The sequence below is a fragment of the Phyllostomus discolor genome, chromosome 3, assembly GCF_004126475.2.
Source record: "Phyllostomus discolor isolate MPI-MPIP mPhyDis1 chromosome 3, mPhyDis1.pri.v3, whole genome shotgun sequence".
Classification (NCBI taxonomy): domain Eukaryota; kingdom Metazoa; phylum Chordata; class Mammalia; order Chiroptera; family Phyllostomidae; genus Phyllostomus; species Phyllostomus discolor.
Genome location: NC_040905.2, coordinates 20482604 through 20504051, shown reverse-complemented (window position 1 = coordinate 20504051; position 21448 = coordinate 20482604). Strand labels below are relative to the sequence as shown.

General features: G+C 33.6%; 1 non-coding gene across 1 annotated transcript; it reads right to left on the bottom strand.

Annotated features, from left to right (window-relative positions):
* Nucleotides 1–18549: 18549 nt before the first annotated feature.
* On the bottom strand, nucleotides 18550–18711 carry LOC114514825. The gene has a single exon (XR_003686124.1). It is a non-coding gene; the product is annotated as a U1 spliceosomal RNA (small nuclear RNA).
* Between the last annotated feature and the right edge of the window lie 2737 nt (nucleotides 18712–21448).

Sequence of the window (21448 nt, the reverse complement as noted above, 5' to 3'; positions counted from 1 at the left end):
AGACCCAGCTGAGCACGCAGAAACCAAGTCATCATGAATAAATATATTATAAGGAAAGCCTTGAGCAGCTTAATAAAATTCTGTAAATCATTGCTTCAACCTGATCTACTGTGTCAGCAACAGCAAAAAAACACACATCGGTAAATGTGATTTAGTATAAATTCTGATGTTATAAGAAGAGTTGACTAATATTAGCAACCACAGTACTTAAATTTCTTTGTGAAAAATATTCGAACCTCATTTGTGTTTCTTAATATTACATTTTGTTTCAAGACTTCCTGTGAACTGATAAAATGCACAATTATAATTTTATTCAATTCCTTATGGTTTTTCCTGGGTTCAACATCCATCCCAAATAGCGTAAGTGCATCTCAATTCGGATGGGTCATGAAGACAACAGTTTCATCATGCCAAAAGTTAACTGATCATTTTTATCAAGATATAAATGCCTTTTCATTTTTGATGTCTTATTATTGAACTTAATTAAAATGCATGCCTGTTAATTGGTCCTCCTTTCAGATGTGAACTGGCTTAACAATTATCACTTTTTAGGGAAACTACAGGGGACTTCTTATTTTGCCTGGGATCCTCAGATTATTCAGCCCACTTTCACAGTTCTGGAAAATAATTTTCTAGGTCACAATAACTTTTCAGTTACAGGAATGCTTTCCAAATGAAATTAGATTTCTTGGATATAGTTTAACTTTTCTGGATTCACTGTAGAAATCTCTATTTCATCAGTGTATCAATCTCTAACATTACACAACTAGATCTTTAACAAGCGATCCCATGATAGAAAATAAATTGTTGCTCCCCCAGTGTCATTTTTTTCTTATGCTCTTTAACACCAACAAATTGTTGGGAACCGCCCTGCCTGATATCATAAGCTGTAACACCCGCCTAGGCTAAGGCTAAGGGAATGCCCTTGGGACTGTAAGCCAGCAAGGAGACAAAAGCTTATCTCCCTGGCAGGAGTGCTGCTTCTGCTGCTTCATTCATAACTGAACCCCAAAGCTTGGTCGGTTGGCCAATGACGGGTAAGATTCCCCAAGGGGGGAATGATCTAAAACAGGCATCATCACGTGGGAGGCCCCCAAAAGAAGGACTTTGGGGGCTACAGCAAAAGGAGGTGATGGACCCTCGCCCCTCAGCTTTGACATAGCCCGAGTCCTCGTTGTCTGGGAGAAAATCTCCTTATCCCTTGGCTGCCTTACTTCCCTTGCTCCACCTAAGCCTGAAACAATGACAGGGTGGTGCAGCTCTGTGCTGAAAAGGGCGGGTTCCCCGGGTGATCAGGCCTAAGAAAGAATATGTAAAATCCTGTGAAACCTTCTTTGTTTAGAATGCTCTCAGTTGAATGAGAGGGGTCCAAGGAGGAAGTTAGTTGGTTCCTTAAAAGTCTTACAGCTCTTTGACCCTGACTCAAAATAGGCCCTCAGACTTCCTAGTTATCTATTGTTTGATCCTTGCTTCCTAACAATGAGTAATGAGCTTTTACATGAATTCTTATGCAAATGAAACCAATAAAAAGCCTTTTTGGAGGGGGAACGGCGAGCTCTCCCCACCAGGGAGGGTGGCCAAGCAGCGCCCTCTGGGAGAGAGGGTGGCCAAGGCGCTCCCCACATGAGGAGTGGCCCTGCTGTTCCTATTCCCCCACAGGACCTGGTTGTCTCTGTGTAGGTTTTCCTCGATGAGCCATCTGCAGCATTCTGTGATCACTGCTGGCCGGTGACCCACACATCAACAAATGGTATACTTGCTTTCTGTTATTTCTTTACATTTAACCCACATTAAATATTTTATCCTCCTGGAAATATTTTCTAAGTCTTCTTTTTTTCCAGTTATAATGTTTACCTCATTGCAACAATTTTTTTTTTTTTTTTGCTGTTCTTTGGAGATGGATAATATGTTTTTAATACCTGGATTCCTAGCATTTAGCACAAGGTTGAGGTATAAGTGAATTTAATAATTTAATGCATAAGTAGTTAATACATAAGTACTGTACAAAAGCTATTAGCAAAAAATTAGTAATTTGACAATATATTTAACTTTGAGGTGAGATTAAAATGTGAAGCACATAAATTGTTGGTACAATTTATATTAAATCTCTAAGATAGCCTCATGTGTCCACCTATAAAACTCATCTTCCCAAAATATAGAAAAAAATATTTCTACTGACTAGATAGTGAGTTTGGACTCAAAAATTGAAATTAATCATAATTTTATATTGAGATAATTAAAAGACCAAAATTAAACACATGTTTTTATTTTTAATAACTAAATAAGATATAATATTTGAGTCAATAAGAAACTAGATTTTTTTCATCTCTGGCTGCATTAGAGAAAGAAATAAATTATTGGAGCTAACCCTACTGATAATGTAAGTCTTCAGCATGAAGTCACAGTGAACAGCTGGCTATGATTTGATTGAATACACATGATATCTTTAGTAAATAAGTAAAGAAGCCAGATACTTGAACTATGGTTGCATCAGCTGCAAATGCATTCATAGTTATGTTAATGAATGAAAAAAATCAATATTCCTTTTCTTATTCTTTTAGGAGAAAAGAATAGGTTATCTGTTGTACAAGGAAACTTGGAAGAATGAAACAATCATATACAAAATGAATTGGGGGTGGGCACACTGAGCCATAGCAATCAACTCAAACATTTTTATGCAATCACTTGATTAGTTTTCAATTCAGTTCAGAGATTTGAGAAAAATTGGAAACATCATTACTATTTTATTCAATAATTGTAAACTATAAAACTATAACATTCTTTTATGCTTAAGAAAATAATAGTGTTTTAGTGTTTATTTAGTGTACAGATGTTGCCAATACATTAAAATTATTTAGAATACATTAAAAACCATACAATATATATTCTCAAATTTAGAGCATGCTTAGCATATTGTATTTGTATTATTTTTAAAAATGATTATACAATGTATACCCAGAGGTCAGATTCCTTCACCTTGAAAAGCAGGAAACTTGTGTGGCTATGTCCCTCTTCTACTGTCCCAAGTGTTTCCTGAGTTGTGGAAGTTTGGAGAGGTCACAAAAGCCAACAGGAAACTAATATAAGACCCTAATTTAATAAAAAAAAAAAGAAAGAGAGAAAGAAAAGAAAGTGCATTTCTAGTTACTACTAATAAAAACACCGAGCATACAACAGTGAAAATTAATAATAAATAATACCATATGACTTCCCCTAATATGTGAAATCTAAAGAACAATATATACAAACAAATGACACTGAAACACACTCATTGGTTCAGAGAGCAGACTGATGGTTGCCAGAGGGGAGGAATTTGAAGTACTGGATGAAAAAGGAGAAGGGATTGAGAGGTACAGATGGGTAGTTAGAGAATAGTTGTGGGGATGTAAAGTACAGTATAGGAAATGTAGCAAACTAAATAATTATTTAAATCTCTGCTGTTTTTCCCTTTCTATAAAATAATTGTCAAAGAAACACCATGAAATATGACTGCATATATGGTAAATGACTGAGATAGGACTCAGTTAATCCCTAGTTCTAGTATAAATTCCAGAACTAAAGACAATGGGACGATCGACATTTTATTTCCAGATCCGCTTGTGATGATGTTACTGGTGGATGGTCAGTGGGAGCCCAGGGAGTCTCCCCCACACCATGATGGCAGCAAGGGGAGGTTCTTACACTGAACACACGAATAGCCCTTCTCCCCACCACTCTGGTACCAGACTGGGTGGGAACAGGGAAAAGCAGGCATATACGCCATAGAAGTCAAAATGGTGACGAGGGGAGGTTCTGGACCAGAGAGGTCTGTCCGTGTAGCCTGGGGAAAGGAGGGGTTGGTTAGAATCCCAGAAGCAGGAGGAAGTTTAAGAAGTTGATTGGTCATTTTTGGAAAAGTCCTGATCCATCCCACATCTAAAACTAATATAGTCCCAGGGGAACAAAGAAACTTTCTCTTGCTCATAGATGGCTTTTTTGAGACCTATCTGCAGCTGGTGTACTGGCCCGTTCTCTCTATGGGCCACATTACTTTAGTAGCCATGTGGCCCAGAGCCTCAAGGAGAACCTCTCTCTCTCTCTTACAGACCTGGTGAGTCATCACTAGTGCGTGTCTGTTCTCCCTCGGGAGTATACAACCTTGCAGGGACAATCTTTAATCTGATGACTCACAGATTTCCACCTCCAAATCTCCTTTCTCCTATATTTCAAATTAATATAGACATGTTTCCTCAACATGAACATTTTATTGCAAATGTAATTGACTTATACAACTTGATTTTTCCACAATCCATCCCATTGTGAGGCCAGGAAGCACTTTTCAGTTGTTGCTTTGACAATTTTTGACAATGTGATGGGTGGTAAGTTATTCTCAAATAGTTTTTTTAAATGATAACACTAATTATTTCTGAGAATTTATGAAGATGAAGTAAACTAGACAGCTTAACTAGCTTGCTGTATGTCATAGTGATTTTTAAATAAATACTATAAGTACTATTCTTTCACAAGTAAAATTATTATTTATTTTATAAAACTTTAATATAGATTTGCATTTTTACATATATTTTGAAGAAGATGAATAATAAAGAAAAATAGCCAAATGTTTTGGAAAAACAAATTTGAGGCCTAAGTAATCTTTTTTAAATAATCTAGTTTTAACATTAATCATTTATAATGTTATTTGAAATATTTATCTTTGTAGAATTAAGATAATACTTTTAAGAGCTATCTTATCAATCATATTTTAGGTAAATATTCCCAGGTAGAATCATACTTCCAGAGGAAAATGATAATTTGAGTTTTAAATCAAAGTCACATATTTAGGTTGAGAACTAGACCTTTTAGTAGGGTCTTGTATCAAATATTCAAAACTAGAAGACATTTGTCTTGAATGTCAAGTAAGAGGCACCCATTTTAGAAACAAATCTTGGTGATGGAGGTCTGATTGTTTTCTATTTTTTTAAAAAAATCAGATGCATTACTTAGTTAAAACTTCTACAAATAATGAAGAAAATGGTGGAAGAAGAGAGGACATATTTTAAAATATATATTTTTAAATCCATAAGATGTATTTTCATGATGGTTTTTCCAGTAGAAAGACAAATAATAATAATTTGTAGAACATTTTCTTATGCTTGGAAAGCTTCAGAATAAGCATGAATAAGCTTGAATAAGCATGTACAGTATGAGCATGATGCCTAATTTTAGGAAGAATAATTATGACTGGCAGTGGTCTCAACTATGTTCACAACATTTGTTTGAAGAGTTTTATTTTCCATTATAAATATTGAAATAGTGTGTTTTACATTTTAAAATGTGAAATACTCTGGAATATTTTTGAAATTCCAGAGTATTTTATTCAATTTAGATAATTTTAATATGTCTTTTATTCAGTAGACATCAAAGTTTTTAAAATATATAGAGTATGGTTTAATATAGATAAAAAAGCAAATTGCTTGAATTCAATTCAATTACAGATGAAAACAACGATTTACTGAACTGAAGTGCATATTGTAATTCAGAAAATAAATATATTAGTATAGTATGAACAAAGGCAATATATCAAGAACAGAAAGAAAATATGAATAAAGTATGTATATGGCAGAATCATCTTAGAATGCTATGGGATATTAACATCACTATATAATTATAAACAGTTAAATCTATTGATAAAATTTATACTTTTATTTATTAAATGTGAGGTTGATTATAAATATATCAACATATGATTCTATATTTTCATTGTTTTCAATTTAGTACAATTGAATAAACATATTTTATTACAATGTTCTTTATACAGTACTTTTTAAATGATAAAAAATAATACTTGTTTATTAAATAAAATTAAAATATATATTTTAAATAAATAGGAAAATTTATAACATTCTCAACCTTTAAATATGGTCATGTTTGAATATTCTGTGACTTTTAAAAGATTATACCCTAACTGCTCTATAGATAGCAGCAATTAGTTCTTGGAGTTCAGAATTTGGGGCTCAGAAATTGAAAAGAACCCCAAAGAAGCCAATAAACTGTAAGCATATAAACCTACATATATGTACAATATATACATGGAAACCTACACATATGTTTATACATATAAACATATATTCTTATATAAAGACACTACATTATATAATCACATTGGCATAAATATCACCTAGAATTCCATAGGAAATTTAACAATATTGATGGAAAGAGTAGACTGGTGACTGTAGTAGCAAAGACGAAAGGGAGAATGTTTACCGTCTACCTGTTTCAGGCATTTCTTATACTCCAATTCAAGTCCATGAGATCTCATTTGTTTAGTCTCATCTATGCCACATCCATTTGGACTCTGTCTTCCACCCCTGACTCTCTCACTGGAGCTTCTCTGTAGTTTTGAGATACCGTAAGATCTGCTCATATTGGTACAACCGAAAATACATGGGAGATAAGTTAATTCCCTATGGCATAAACACTTAAGAAATAGGAAATAGGTAAAAGAAATAGGTAAAATAGGAACTGGTAAAAGATGCAGAAAAGCTCAGTCATTCACGAAGTATGAGCTCCTCCACCCCCCTTCCCTAACTTGCCTTTTCTCCCTTCATTCCTTTCCCTATAATTCCGATTTCTAATGGACTGTCAGTATACAAATTTTTGCTTGGATATCTATTTGCCAGGGAACACAGACCAAGACAGTTGATTCTAGAAGTGTTCCTAAAAGCGGTCCCTCAGGACAACATCTTGAATCCAATCGCTCACTATTGTGATGGCAATAATTTGGTCTAAGTTAACTCCTACCACACAGTAACATAATGATTATTATCAATCTTATGTATTATTGTGATCAAGTGCATTTGCAAGTGGTTTGTTCACATATTCAGTACCTGTGGGACTTGATGATTTTGGAGTCCATGGTAACTATAAGTAATATTATAAGGAAACTTGCCCAAATCAGAGTCACGAAGAATTTCTCATGTCTTCTTTCTTCGATTCCCTGGGGGGTTTATAGTTTTAACTTTTAAGTTGAGAACTACAATTGACTTGAATTTTGTTTGTTTTATGATAGAGTTTAAAGGGCTGAAGTTCAATGTTTTCCCATCTAGCTGATACAGTAAAAATTCATTTAATTATATTCCTTGTGTGGGCAACAACCTATTAGCCAACAAAATATGTTGGATAATATTAAATAATATTAGGAAGAAATAGAGTGACTTTTATATATAAGAAGATCTATATATCTATATATAGCTATATAAATTTTGGTATTTTGAAACACCATTTATCTTTTACAATTATTTTTAAATTCAAACAGCTGTAATGAAATATTATACCCTTTGTTAGAATCCACAAAATCTAATATTACAGCACCTTTAATTTTTAACATACGCTCTTTTAAGACTAGATACTTGTTTGTATTTATTTATATGTTTTATTTTTCTAATATCTATTGTAATGTATTCTTAAAATGTAAGCTTACATCTAAGATTAGGTTATAAATCTATTTAAAAAAGATAGACAATAGATATGTTCCAAATTTAGAATTACCCTATCATATGTATCATTAAATTAAGCAAAAAAGTATATATAATTTTCCATATCTTTTTATTTTTAATTATTGGAAACTTACAAAATGTGCAGTATTGGTGACATACATAAGCAAGATGGATTATGCTCATATTAGCTGTTAAGACCACAATTCAGAAAGTAAATCAGAAAAAAAGGTATAAGGTAGAATTGTTAATACCTATGAGATAATGGGGTGATCTCGAAACAATAGGAATGCATACCAGCTAAGGTTCATGACCTGAATACAGAGAGATATTTAATGCAGTACAGTGTTTCTACAAGCAAAGGGTGCAGGCAGCTAGCAGCCAACTGGATGCTGTTTAACATCTACACAAAAGAATGTCAAGAATGAAGGAGCAAGAGGCTGAGAGTGGTCACACCAAGAGTCATGATCCCTCACTGAATTTCCAGAACTGTGTCAGTTTTCACATCTATTTACTGCTGAGACAGCCTATAGCCAGATGGAAGGGTTTTTCCAACAGTCAGCGCATATTTTAACAACCTCTTTAATTCTTCCCCACAGGAGCCTATGGAAATGTACATAGGTGACAGCAGATTGAGGAAAGAACTGCAGCTTGATTCCAAAGGCTGTCTGCTGGCTGAGTTCCATTTCATCCAGGGCGATCGGTCATTTTCTACTAAGGCCTTTGACTGAAAATGGCCCACTCATGTTATGGAGGGTTATATGCTGTATTCAAAGTTTATTGATTTAAGTGCTAATCTCCTCTAAAAATACCTTCACAGAAACATATGAAGGACTTGGTCAAATGTCTGATTACCATGGGTTAACCAATTTGACAAATGAAATTAACCATCACATTATATAAAACTTTTTCTTCATTTTTCTCATTCTCCTCTTCCCTCTCTTATTTTTCTTCCTCCTCTTCCTTTCTCCTTTATGTAGGAAGGAAACAAAAAGGTAACCAAGAGAGCTACATGCTAACACCAATCAACTGCATTCTTATGGTAATAAATAAAGATCAGACAAAACTGAGAAATCATGATTGCTGTAAACCAGTGTTATTAAATTATGATACAGAGGTTGTGGATGAAGTGAACATTATGATTTCATATTTCTCCCTTGCTGGTTCTTAATTTACCTCCTAATTAACTTATGGAGTACCAATGTGTACTTGCAATGATGATTTTTTAAAGCCTTAATTATGGTTTTCTGACCACAGTATGCAAGAAAAATGTTTTGTGTGATATATCTAAATTTATTTAAAGACTGCCATCTGTACTTCTGTGTCCTATTTTAAATGTACACTATGTTGGAGCACTTGCTCAGCTAAAATTTACACTCAGTTAATGTGATAGAATTCACTGTCCGTTTTTGAAGACGCACCGAGGGAAATTCAGGTCGTGTCTCTCAACCAGTCTGAGTTTCATCCTGTTGCTTCATACACTGAGAAACGTTTCTTATAGAAAATAATCTGTCATCCTCATTATTTATTTTTCTTGTTATATATACATGTGATACTGTTTAGAAAGGGCTAATCCCTACTTCAGGCACTTTGAAAATGAGACCTTATATAATGACAAAATCCTAAGCTTTTAACTAATTTGTTTAATTCACTAGTGGGAAAACTTTTATATACTTGTTTAATCAAATATTTATTGCACATATTCATCATGCCTGGAACTGTACTAAGCACAAAAATTATGGTAAATGTAAGGAACTCTGCTTGCTCTCTTGTGGAACTTTTAGAGTATGAGAAGGAGATTTAAAAAAAAATATTAGACCAGTTATAGAATGGAAAGTGCTGGATTCTATGTCCTGGGTCCCTATATGAGGGTGAGAGTCAGGGAGCTTGACCAATTTAAGTATCAAGGAACGTTTGGAAGAAAGAAAAACATGTATTTATTGGAAGAGAAGTCACTAGTATATTTGTGCATGGGGGAAATGTGAGTTGTCTTTTGGATAAATGTCTAATTTCAAACTTTTTTATGACCTGGTTTCTTTTTAGTGATACTGATTTAAGGGGATTAGGAATATTTTTCCCCTAAGGAAAGGTACAATAGACCTATAGCTTGACAAAGTCCTCTATTTCAGAGACCCTTCCTTTTATGAAACGGTTCTAATAGTAGGAATAGATAATTTGGCATTGTGTTGAAGATATCCCTTGTTGGGGAAGATATATATCACAGATTATGACCCCAAATCTTCTTTTTGGAGAAGAGATGTTTAGAACTTCTCTAATATATTTAAAGTGTCCAGAATGAAGTTCACTCACGTTAGTCTTCAAGCGATTCAGTGAGGCAATCACAAGTAAAGGAAGAGGGGCATATTCATTTTAGATCCAAAAATATCTCCCATTCCTGTGTGTTTATCTAGACTATTAATATGTGGTTAAATTTTAGACTGTTTGCAGGACCAGCCACTCAGGCACAATGGTAGTAATCCAGATTAATGATTAGATGTGAATGTACATAAAATTCTAACTTTATCCAACAAGGACGGGTTTTTAAGAGACCCTATGGTGCCTCTCTAAGAATGTGGCTCACCAAAAGGATCATCAAAATAGAGGATAAGATTCACTAGAGTGTGTTAGGCTGTTTTTTTTTTTTTTTTTTTCCTATTAATGTTTAGTGGAACTATGTGGTCTAATTTAAAGTGCTCAAATCTTCCAACAGTCTAGAAAACTGTGACAGAATTTTGTAACTTGGAGGCTCTGGCAAAGGGACACACACACTCTCTCCCTGGAGGGGTCCTGGAGGGTGTGGGGCTCCCTGGGGATTTAACCACCTTGACAAAACTAGTAGGTACACTGATTTTGTTTTGTTTCTGTTTTGTTTTCTTTTCTATTCAATATTTGTTTTAAATTAAAGGGGTATGTCATTGAACTACATCAAATAGAGCTGAATACGAGAAAATAAATCCAGTTGACCAGATACATGCCTACCAGGAATTTGCAAGCAGGAATGATTGCTGTGGTCTGTGCGGATCAGCTGGGTTCCTGAAATTTTGTCTGGAGGTCATGGCAGAAACCACTGAACTACCAACTCCCTTCTCATTTTTGAGAGCATGGCTAGACTACATCTGCCAGCCATGTTGATGGTGGGGTCTTGAGGCCAAGTTCTCTCAAATAAAATGCATGCATCTGCCATGTGTCTAGCTTTCAGGTTGGGCAATTAAAAGCATCCTGCATGTTTATTTAAGTACTTTTTCACTTCAGCTGCCTGTCCCCTGCTGGCCCTGGAAAATGGCTGAGCGTAGGGGGAATGAGGTCCATGAAGGACCCTGTGGAGAAGAGGTAAGACATTATCAGAACATCACTGTCTAGTGTAAGCATGAGCATATTTGAACTTATGCTTACAGTAGTTTATTCTAGTTTAAGAAAGACATGGTTAAAATGCTAGAGAATAATGGTTTATAGAAATAAAATATCATTTTCTTGCTGCTAAGCCAAACTGGGGACCCAACTAAATATTTTTAAAAACTATATATAAATATTTTTAAAAATATAGTGGTGAGAAAAAAAAATGTTGCACATTAACTGATTCAAAATTAAAACATGAATAGACTTGGTATTATATTGAGTGAAATAAATTAGACAGAAAAAGACCACTATCATATAATTACATTTATATGTGAAATCTAAAGAACAAACAAGTGAACAAACAAAGCAGAAACAAATTCACAGATACAGAAAACATATTTATAGTTGCCAGATGGGAATAGGGTTGGGGAGAAGGCAGAAAAAGGTGAAAGAATTAAGATGTACAAATTGCCAACTATAACAATAGTCATGGGGATATAAAGTACAGCATAAAGATATAAATAATATGACAGCATAAATATAGTCAATAATGTTGTAATAACTATATGGTGTCAGATGAGTACCAAACAGGGGGATCACTTTGTATGTTATATAAATGTCTAATCACTATGTCATACACCTGCAATTAATATAATATTGCATGCCAACCATAATTGAAAGAAAGCATTTGAATAATAAAATTAAATCACATTTGTAAAAATTTAAGTAAACAAACACAACAATTTGATTTTCCAAATTAAGAATTCACTCACAAGCACACTGACATATATATTGATAATAATTAAGGTATTTTGTAACTTTGTTTTACAACATTAAGCCACAGAAATTACAATGTCTCCCACTTTCTGCTATTTCTTTTTATGGTAACTTTATCAAGTTACTTAAAATGGTTTGTACAATATAACAAAAATATAGAAGATTACTGAAACTACTGAAATCAATGACTCCTTCTTAAATGTGAGACTGGACTAAAATTTGCCATGATATAAATTCTTTATTAGGAGAAATTATTTAAGGAATGTGTGCAAAACATTTTATTTAATGCAAATCAGTATTCTTCAGGATATATGTTTATAATTTTCTTCAAAATTATCACCTTATAATTTTAAGAATAGAAAATAGGCACTCAAGTAAGGAATATTAAAGGCGCATGCACTTATTTTCTTTATTGCAATTGTATGCTCAAGGTATTTTCATAAAAATGAAAACATTCTCTCTTAAATTAAGCAAACAGTAAACACGATGATATATCTTAGATGTGTGATGTGTGATGAAGTGCAGGAAGACGAGTTATTAACATTATGTGAAGTTAGAGAATTATATTTTTGAAAGCCCCACAATTTCTTATTTTTTTGTTGTAAGAGTGTAAGATTTATCTGGCCTGGGTGGGGAAATCTCATTCCAGTTTTTTTTTAAAGATTTTATTTATTTATATTTATTTTTAGAGAGGGAAGGGAGGGGGAGAGAGAGAGAGAGAAACATCAATGTGCAGTTGCGGGGGGTTATGGCCTGCAACCCAGGCATGTACCCTGGCTGGGAATCGAACCTGGGACACTTTGGTTCCCAGCCCGCACTCAATCCACTGAGCTATGCCAGCCAGGGCTCGTTCCAGTTTTTTTTGAAATGTGTAGATACATACATATTAATGCATTTGGGGAAGAAATGATTTTTGTTATAGAAACTTGCGAATAGCACATCAAGTGTTTCAAACTGATTTTCTCAGTGGACTGTTTACGATTGTAATTTGGATTATCTGTTATAAATAAAAGTGTCCTGTGAAGGTCTATTTCATGCCTCGATTTAGAAAGTGTTATTTCTGAAGAATAATCACACGTGAGTAGACCTGCATGTTTATGTTTCCTGGACAGTTCATTACAGTGGGTCTATGTGTGCATTAGGCTAAGCTTTGGGAGGACGGGCAACCTATTCTGATGTCTTCAGTTCCCATCAAAGACACAGAGTAAAACCAAATTCATTGGTGAGAGTACAAAATATTGGTCACAATTTATATTTTATAAAGAATTATAACTAAAAATATTAAAAATGACTTATTTTTTTAAATTTAGGCAGGTTTATTTATTTTATGAAGATATTGAATGTATATACCCATGCAGAGCAACAAATATGCCATCCTTGGATTTAATCATTCTTTGTATTTTGTTAACGATGGATTTATTTTAGAGGAGAGTTATTTACCTCTGTTAGATTCACTGTTATTTTCTAACTGGTATGGTTCAGCTCAGCATCCAAATTCTAAAGAAACGGTTCAGCTCATTTCCATTTAGATGAGTGCCTGATTAAAGTACAATAGCACTCTGACTTCTCAATGTAAACTTCTATCTTTTTTCATAAGAGAGTGTCACCTTTTTATACAGTTTAAGATTGAACTTTGGGTGCTACTCAAACGCTAAAGATTTGTTTTAGTTCACATTTTCATTATGATGAATGTATTTTCCAAAGTTATGTTAGTGTGTAATGGTTTCTGGTATGAATTATTTCCTGAAACAGTATTTTCATTATTATAGGGAACTTGAAAATTAACAGACAGTACCTAAGAAGAAACATGTGAAGGATAAAAGAGATACATACTATAATGTAAATATTAAAATTGAGAATGTGAGCTAAAATATTGGGAAATAACAAAGGCTTCATAAGCCCCTTAATAATTTTCTAACTTTTCCAGGCATATATATACATTTTTATTCATCCCAAACATTGGAAAGATCTCCTTCTGTCAAAGATCAACCTTTCTGTGAGTGTTCTTATTACCCTCTATTAGTGACTTATTAAAATAATTGTCCCTGTGGTTATTGTATTTTTTTCTGTTCCATTAACCTTGTCTTATAATATGCTCTAGAATGTTTCACATAAATTAGAAAAATAAAATTAAAAGGTGGGGGTGGAGGCTTTCAAAAATGAGCTGTTTCTCTGTCTTATGGGTCTGTCTCAGGAAATAACATAATGGTAGTCATTCTGATGCTGCCTTCTTAAGTCCAAGGAGATTGCTTCTTTTCCTTTCTTTATTCCTTCTTTCCTTCCTTCCTTCCTTCCTTCCTTCTTTCCTTCCTTCCTTCCTTCCTTCCTCCCTTCCTTCCTTCCTTCCTTCCTTCCTATCCCATTTTTGATTATTGACTTATAGTAACCAGCTACTAAATATATCTAACCCTACAATTCCTCACTTAATTTATCCTCTGAAAGATTCCTATTTCTATAATGCTGATTTTACCACTTCTTTAATCTTTAGATTGATTTTATTAAAGTAAAGATAATATCTATAGGAGACTTAAGTGGTTGCCTACCTCACTTTCAATCCCCCTATTAATTTTATTCATTTTGTTTAATTCTCTCTCATATGACATTGTTATATTGTGATTAGCCTAGGGAATTATAAAAATCTCATTCTTCTTGCCAGCTAGATGTAAGAAAGGTTATAAGACTTCCCCAGAAGTAAAATTATATTTTATTCTTATTTGCATTTGTATTTATTTACAACCATTTATATTTGGAGAAGTCTGCTGAAAAAATTCTGGGTAAGCGTCTCTTGTTACAGACAAGAAATCTTACCCACAGTTTGCACTGTATGTTCTCATGTTTGCACACAGTCATAGCCATTTTACTCTTATGAAGGGAGAAAGCCTGAGGATAAAGTTGAGGATAGCAAGTCAGAAAAAAAAAATCCTGGGTTCCTGATGACAGTTCAATTCCGAATTGAACAATGTTAGGGTACCTGACCTCTAGAATCTTTGCTATATAAGATAATAAATTTTTCCTTTTTGAATTGGAATCTCCCACTCTATTCCTGGCAAAACTCCAATCAAGTGTCGTACTTACACAGAGTTCTGGAGGCATGATTTAATACGTTAATTCATGTACAGCACAGTGCAGAAAGCCTGGCCCAGTAAAGTGTATTCAAAATGGAAATGATTACTCTTGAATTCCTTCTTCAACTTCTATTGTTGTTATTATCGGATCTTAAAGTTTGAAACTTTAAATATACATATTTTCCTTCTTAATAATGAAATATACCTATATCAAGTAAATTTCATATTGTTATGTGACAAAGTAGCTTATCTCCTTAATAATAGTTTTTGAACAGTATTTTAGATATATGTTTCAGGACAAACTTCTGAATTAAAATGTTAAATATTATTTCCTTCTGCAGAGGATATTTTAATTTTCTGACGGAAATGCTTCATCCTCAATGAGTGTTTTGAGCTTGGTGAGAAAATTGAACTGGATTTGGAGTTTTCACAGTTTAATTGATATATTTCTCTGACTATGCTTATTTATGTAAGGTACCATAATCTACATCTGTGTGTGGTTTTCCCCTTTTCATGTTTCATATGTTTCACAAACTCCAAAGAACAAGGTTCTAATTGTCCTCCTGCCTTTAAAGAGTGGTTGTATTTTTTTTTTTCATGTTGATAGAAATGTTTGTCAGCCTTTTAAGCAGAGTTCGAAATCACACTAGTTTTTCTCCCTCACTTACACCTCCACTCTCTGTGATGACAGCTGCCACTCATTCATGAACCTTTCTGGAGTTCATTTATACAAATTGTCTTCTTCCAAGATTATTTCACAAAGGTTTAAACATTCATGAATTTTCTAAATCAGTTACATCTTCTCTATTCTCTTTACAGACTTACACATGTTGTTGCTGTTATTTTGTTTGTTTTCTTCTTTGTTAAGTTTATGTTTTTTTTTTTAATTCTGTAACTTTATTGTTATTTTAGTGAGTCTTATGGGGGAATGAAGATAAACAGGTATGTTCAATCCAACTGTCATTTCCAGATGTCTTCTATTGTGTTTTTTTCTATAGTCAGCCTCAAATTACTTTGTGCATCACTACAAAATTAATGTTCCATTACTTTATGCCTTGCTTAATAAATTTTAAAGCACTGTGAGGATCCACAGGACAGGATTCAAATATCTTTATTCTGGAACCACTTTCTGCCCAGTTTTTGATTAATGTTTTCCCAAACATGACGTTGACTATCCCCGCTCACGTACCAGTGGTGCCGTATTCCCATCCAGACTTTGGTTTTTCTCTGCCGCTGCCTGGACAGATGTGCCACTTCCACTTACAAGTGTGGGTTTCTGGAGGGCTGAACTAGTTTATTCAAAGTCAAGTGACAGTGTCAGACCCACATTTGTAACTAGAACAGCTGGTTTTAAGGCACAGGTTGTTGCATTATGCTAAGATGCTCTATATATGAAAGTTCGAGACTACAAGTGTTTGGATTGCACCCCTACTGTAGTAATGCATTATTTAGTAGACAAGCCCTAAATTTAAATTTTGAACCCATAAAAATCCTCTGCACTTCCCTTTTGTAAGTAGAAATTATATATACAAAAGAGAGAAAGATTGGGCAGGAGAAATGGCAAACCAGAGCTCTTCAGGAAAACAAACAAACAAACAAAAACCCTCTGATTATCCGTACTGCATATTATAGACATTATATTCTAAGCAAATTGTAGTATTTTGAGTTATTTACATAACTGCTTTTGAATGTGTACAAATCAGTTACATTAAGATAATTACACATTGTTTTATCTACTTTTTGAAGTGAGCAAATTCCTAAAAGTTCTTGATTTGATTCTAAGAAATAAATTTTATATACAGTATAATATGTTAACTTATAGTTTAAATATTAATTAGACCCCTGTAAATGCATTGTTTTTTTTTTTTTTTTTTTTTGTGGTTGGGAGATTTTAGCCAAGAAAGTTGTGTCTCTGTAACATGAAAGTTAAAGAGTCAGAATTTGTTTATTTTGCTGGATTCAAACTGAAGGTTAGAAGTAACTGTTTTCTGCCCAGTAGATCCTGCAAAAACATTGAAAGAAATAAGCTGACTGCTCGGGTTTGGTGCACTACACATTATATGAGGAATTTCTAAGAATGTCAGGCTGTGACAAGAGGACATATATAAAATTATATACATTGCCAAGTAAGAAAACACTAAAGCACAATTATGGAATATATGAAAGGTGAATATAATCTGAAAGTTCTTAGATATTTGCTTCAGAAGTTGTATTTTTATTAAATATATATGTAAAGAAATAATAAGCATGGCATTCTTATAGTTTTTTTTTTGTCAGATATATTTCCATAAATTCTCATATATACAACTGTGGTTAAATCTTATTTTATTTAATGTATACCAGAATGTTAAAGTATTTTATCATTTTTCCTACCCAACAACACCATGAAATATATATTATTATTTGCCCATTTTAGAACCAAAACAATAAACAATGTCTAGAATGTTTAAGTAATCTTAAACCACGTGATCTTTTCACTATGTGCCATTGCTATTAAATTATAGAGTTAGAATTTTCCCTCTCACAATTTACAGTTTTCCTAACCTCTATTCTGTTTTGCAGTGTAGAAATAAGGGAATTTTAGTCTTTCTACCGCTTCTAAGATTATCTTACTCTGTTTAGAACACTATCCAAATTTCACTTGTAAATTATGTCCCCCTTCCTCAGTAACACTTCTGGTTTTGCTTTTAATTCTCCAATGTGGCCCACAGAAATCAGGAAACTCACAAGCGAGAGCATATCCAATCACAAGGCCACGTCAGGGGAAATAAGACTGGAGAAAATGTGTTTGTTTCTCATATGAATGACAAGCACTGAAACTCAAAACCCTGTTCATTTTTATATCTAGCTTATTATTTCCGGTCTCCTTTATATTAGGTTCAAAATTCCATTTACTTTTGTATAGCAGTTAACTAACAAATACAAAGATTGTATAAACTACAAGATCAACTAACAAACCATAGAATGTGTATATATATGTATATATGTACATATATATGCTCTACAGTTATAATGACACATATATACATATAGCCATTAACAACAGACAAGCTTTTATTTGGATATCATGATTGCTTTCTACTGAGAAACGTATTAAGCATTATGTAATCTCTACATGATTACTTCCATAATTATTGATCACCATGATTCTCCAATTAATCACTTAAACATGTAAAAGACTAATGCTTACACCACTCCTATCTCTTACATATTAATCAGAAAGTGTCTCTTAGTATAGCTATGTACTAATTATTGAGTTATTTAGAGAAATATTATGCAAGTATTCTTATTTTGTTTTAAATTTCTATTTTACGCCCTCAGCTGACTGTCTCATAGTTTAACTTTTTCTACATCTAATAAAGAAATGAAAACAGTGTCAATGTTTTGTGTTACATGAATCTTAAAATAGTAGCAAATAATTTCAATTACTAGGCTCAAACCTGCAGGATAACCAATGGTTCGTTGTGATCGAATGAAATATAGAGATAATTATTTAAGAACTGAAAAGAGAAGCTTAAGAGAGGGTGATAATAGAAACTTCACTCAGAAAACATTTACAGATATGGAAAATACACTTTGTTTCAAAATTTGAACTATCCTCCAAAATAGTAATGTTTCATTGCCAAATAAATGTTTAATTTGATAAACCACATTTATATAACTACATGAAGTAAATTTGGAAATATCTATCATGACCTCTACATATGAAAATTTGATGTCTTTTCATTATGATGGATCAGTATAGCAATGTAACTAAGATTTTTTAAAATATAATGTGTTTAAATCTTGAACTTTCAGGATATATTTATAATTTTAAAATTATAAAAGTATGAGTAAAATCAAAATGCACACATTAAAGAATAATGAATGACCTAATTAAAAGATATTATTTTATTTTTCAGGGGACAGCACTAACAGAGTCACCTACTACCACAAATTATGCAGTCAAGTTCCCCACATTGGGGGAAGTTACAGAAAGCCTCACACCTGGAGTGCAGTGGGTCAGCCTCACCCTGGGAAAACCACCTTCATGAACATGATATCCCCTGTCAGGTAAGTATTAAAAGCTATTCTTTAAGAAACTGAAACATCAATAAAATTATGAAATAGAAAATGAAACAAACCAACAGAAGCTTTAAACAAAAGGGACTTCTGCAAAATAAAAAGCTTCTGCACAACTAAAGAATACATCAGCAAAATCAAAAGGGAACCAACTGTATGGGAACATATATTTGCCAATGACACCCCGGACAAGGGTCTGACATCCAAAATATATAAAGAACTCACATGACTCCATTCCAGGAAAACAATCCAAATAAAAAATAAGCAAAGGACATAAACAGAGACATATGAAAATATGTTCAGCATCACTAGCCATCAGAGGGATATAAATTAAAACCACAAAGAGAAATTACTTCACCCCCATCAGAATAGCCATCATAACCAAATCAACAAATAACAAGTGCTGGCAAGGTAGTAGAGAAAAGGGAAGCCTAGTACACTGTTGGTGGGAATACAGACTGGTGCAGCCACTGTGGAGAATAGTTTGAAATTTCCTCAAAAAACTAAAAATGGAATTGCCTTTTGATTCAGTGATCCCCATTCTGGGATTATACCCTAAGGATCCCGAAACACCAATTCAGAAGAACCTATGCACCCCAATGTTCATAGCAGTACAATTTACAATAGCCAAGTGCTAGAAACAACCTAAGTGCCCATCAGTAAATGAGTGGATCAAAAACTGTGGTACATTTACACAATGGAATTCTATGCAGTAGAAAGAAAGAACTTCTACTCTGAGTGACAGTATGGAAGGATCTGGAAAGCATTATGCTAAGTGATATAAGCCAGGCAGTGAAAGACATATACCACCTGACCTCACCTATAAATGGAATGTAATCAACAAAACAAACAAGCACGTGAAAAATAACTAGAGACACTGAAATAAATAACAGACAGTAACCAAAGGGGAGTGGGGAGAGGCATAATGGGAAAGAAGGGGAAGGGTCATCAAGGAATATGTATAAAGGTTCCATGGGCAAACCAAAGGGGGGTAGGATTGAGGGTGGGAAGTGAGGGTGGCAGTTGGGCAGGGCAGAGTGGTAGGGGGAAATGGAGACAACTGCACTTGAACAACAGTACAAAAAATTTGAAAGAAAAATAAAATAAATAAAAAATAGAACAGGCCAAGAAAAAGAGTTTAAAGATGTACAGTACATCTTTAAATTATAATTAGCTGTTTCTGGGAAGAAATCAGTTTGCAACTGTTCTGTTATAGATCTGTACAGTTCAACATAATTACTTTGGGGAAAAATATACCTCAATATTTTCAGATAGAAATAATCCTTTCTGTTATTAAGGAACTTTAGAAGATAGCTCAGAAGAACCCAAGATAGCACATGTCATTTTTTAACATGCCTTGAAATAAGAAAAATATTTTATGTATTAAAATTTTCATCATTTATATCTTGAAACACTATTATTATGAATCTCAATAGAAAGGATGTTAGCATAACACAATTCTATATATAATCTTCACTGCTACCCATGGTTTGTCATTGATTTTCCAATAATTATATATAATAGAGAATGCTAGTATTCGTTTTTTTATCATGAGTTTCTACAAATGATTGCAAGTAAGAATTTTCTTTAACAATATTTTGCAAAATAATCTATTTTCTCTTACTTTCTTTTCGATGCCTTTTGCTTTATTGTGCTTCTTTATTTTACTTACTGGCCGACATATTTTGCTTAATAATTAATATTTCATTCTTTGGAAAAAATTGAACAATAAACAATATTAATCCATTCTCAAGACACAATTGGATCCTTTTCTCTACTATGTGGTTTTGATAATATGGTTCATGTTTTGATATACTGATGTCAGTCTGGAAAAAGGCCAGCCATTTTTAATGTAACAAGAATGGTTTGTGCAACATTGATGTAACCTGGCAACCAAGGAGAGTGTACTGGAACACATGTGTGTGAACAATGACAACTTCTCTGTACTAGTCAATGGGGGTGGTACACACTGTTGGGTGAGCAATTGTACTGTGTGGCTATCACTTTCAAATTGACTGAGCAAGTAGAGCAAGAAATCTACATCAAATTTTGCATTAAACTTGGACATTCCTCTGTGGGAAACTATTTGATTGATTCAGAAGGCTTTCAAAGATGAATCAATGAGGGTAGCACAAAAAAAAAGTGTGGCACAAATGCTTCAAAGGTGGTCAAGAATCTTTTGAAAGGACCCACATTCTGGAAGGCCTGCAACAAGCAGAACACCTGAGAATGTTGAATGTGTAAGGGCTACAATCAACAAAGATCAGTGACTGACACTTTGAGAACAAGAAGCTGATCAGGGGATTTTGAAAACTACTCTGTCCAAGATTTGGACACAGGACCTTCTCCTGAAATGTGTCATGACAAAATGTTCCCCATGGCTTCTGCTACAGAGCAGAAGGAACACTGTCCTGTAGTTATTAATGACTTGATTCAAAATGAGCCAGATTTCCTCAAGAAGGTCATAACCAGAGGTGAATCATGGGTCTTTGTTATGATCCAGAAATAATGTTTCTTGTATCTTATATCTTTTTCAATAAATGTCTCTATATTTCACATTACATGGCTGAATACTTTCTGGATAGAACTCATATATTACTTGCACATCGGTAAAATCACACTTTAAGGATCAATAAGGAAGAAGAACATCATTCATCCCAATCAAGAAATCTGATGGATTCATTAGATGAGATGTAGGTAAAGGTCCAAGTGAAAACCCTAAAGTTACCTTGTATT